A 2830-nucleotide genomic window follows, 5' to 3' on the forward strand; every position below is an offset into this window, starting at 1 on the left:
TATTAAGTCATATTTTATAGCAGTAATAAAAATCATCTGGTATTTACGGCATCAATAACTTTACAAAAGATATCAATAACAAAGTTGTTAATGCACGTTTCTATCACAGGTATTATAAATCAGATTGAAATAAGGCAGTTAAAATAAGTCTAAGGTCATTTATCTTTACTAAGTTGAAAACCCACATACTCCTGCTTTACCTTTCGCTCGCCAGTACTAAAATATTCTCCAACGTGGCAAGTGCTTAACCGACATTTTAACAAGACGCTTTAGAATTTTATAGGGGCTTGTTAAGCACTAAACACTTTAAGAAGTGTTTAAACGGATGTAGTTAATGTTGCCGCACCTGTAAAAATCGTGGTGTCGATTTTGTTTTGTACCGAATTTGCTCACCTGTAAGGCCAGAGACCATTGATTCTGCGTTGCTACGTTTTTATGCCAGCAAGGGTTAAGGGCATATTTCCATATTTTTATTTTCAATATATACTTTATAGATATTTCAAAATCATTTTCTACAAATTTACATACCTTGAACCGCAGCAAGCTCTGTCGTATACTTTTTTTAACTTATTAATATATATATATTTACATATTATGTATGAAGTTTCAATAGTTTAGATATATAAGAATATCATTATATATCTTTTGTAAAACATTTACAACCCGGCTCACGCAAGGATATAAAGCTAAATATCCATTTCATTTAATTAATGTTTGAAAAACAAACATTTATGACTGGTCTCATTGCCAGTTTGTTATATTCTTTACTCTGGAGAATGTATCACAGTGCTACTCTAGAAATATATTATTATTTTATTGCTTTTAGAAAATGGTAGGTTGCACTTTGAAAATGGTCATTGTCTGCAATTTATTTCTTTTTTTTTTTTTGTTAACGAAGGTGTAGTTATACAATGAAAGACGTTTTAAAACAAGTGTTTCATACATATACACCGCATTTTGGAAAAGCATCTTTATCATTAATCTGTGGTCATAGTTAACCCAGCCTAAGTATGTCGTAAGTTTTCATTTTTAAATTTTATTCCCCAAAAATGCAAAGGTTGCACTTAACATGTTCACAAATAGCATAAGCTCGTTGTGTGATCCGCCAAGTATTGAGTCATGTTTTTTTTTGAAGTGAAGTAATTAGGCGCGTCTAGAGCTAGAGGTCCTCCTCTAAATTAATACAATCCAAGTAGCATTTCTTAAAAATAGTTCGGAGGTCACAAAAGGGATTAATAGGTAAAGAATAGGATATATGAAAAGAACTTTTCCCTTAAAGTAACTCAGCAGATTTTCAAACTGAAAATGTTTTACGTAATAAGCAGATTACAAATTCCTACAGTAACTGTTATAGAAAGAAAACGGGCGGTAACATTTTAAACATTATTCAATCACTCTTAAGCAGATTCATCGTAAAATCGTTAAGTACATACTTAACATATTGTAATAAATAGCATTCATACCAAGCGAATACTAACATATAATATTCTTTGATATTTCAACAATTAATATTGACACTTAATTGAAAATAGATTTAAATTAAATGGTATGGTAAAATAATGGTTGCATCTTAAATGTTTTAGTCATATTTGTCTCGTGAGTGTTAAATAGAACAAAATAGACATTGCATGTAAACATCACTTTAGGAGCTTTAAAACTGCAAAAGAGCCAAATTCTTTAGCATATTTATATATTTTCATTACTAGTGGATTCAATATTTACATTAAATATATCATGTCATTTATTTGGACAAAGTCAAGTGTAATGTTTAGGTAAGTTCACTACTATAATGATATAGTTTCTGTCCCGTTACCAGATCTGAAACTAGTTACGTATTCGTCTGATTTTTAAACTGTTGTGATAGTTACGTTTTGTTTGTTCGGTTTAGAGTCACTCCAAACGCATATCAACATAGGGGGAATTTGACCACCAGTGAAATAGCACACGGTTCATGTGTTGCTGCAAATGCTATTCAACAAGGCGGCTCCTTTCTATAATAATAGTTCAATTACCATTTTTATTGAACATTATATAAATGATTTGATGTAAAGTACTTTTAAACGTATTTTATATGAAAAAGTGCTATATAATTGTGGTATATAATAATAATAATAATAATAATAATAATAATAATGATATGTTTGATTAGCCTAAGCGGGCTATTGTAGAATTGATCTGTGAGTATTAAGAATTCCAACAAGCCAACTATCATTAGGATTCTTAAAATGCGCAGGACAATTCTAGGATTGTCCATATTTTCATATTAGGCACTATATTTATATTTAGATGTCATATCAAATTTCCATCTAGTCTTCCTGCCTTGACGTTAGAAACCCCCAAACCAATGAATGACTTGTATGGGTGTTGATTTATTTTCCGGAACATATGCCCTTATCAGTTTTATTTGTACTTGATATATTTAATAAAAAAGAACAGTTAAGGCGTTTTGATGCAAATACAAATTAAAAGTGTCCTAATTTCCGAGAACCAGAACATTATGGTGGCCTTTCTAAAGTATATACTCTTTATAAACAGAGGAGTTAATTAATACACCGAACATCATGTAAGACAGATTTATTTATTTTCAGGTATGAAATGGATACTATTTAAATTGTTTATATCAGCCAAGGATCTTTGTCAATTATATTTACATAGCGCAGGTAATTTGCACATTTTCCTTAATTAGTTATTGGGTTATTTATTGTTTTCAACTTGATGTTATATTTTGAAAGTTTTTTTAATTAAATTAAAATAAAGTATTTGACTTTTGTAGGCATTATTTTTACTGACCTATGACAAATGTTAAGTATTTGCGCAATATAATTTTCTG

This window comes from Mercenaria mercenaria, chromosome 3 (genome assembly GCF_021730395.1).
Source record: "Mercenaria mercenaria strain notata chromosome 3, MADL_Memer_1, whole genome shotgun sequence".
NCBI classification, from domain to species: Eukaryota; Metazoa; Mollusca; class Bivalvia; order Venerida; family Veneridae; genus Mercenaria; species Mercenaria mercenaria.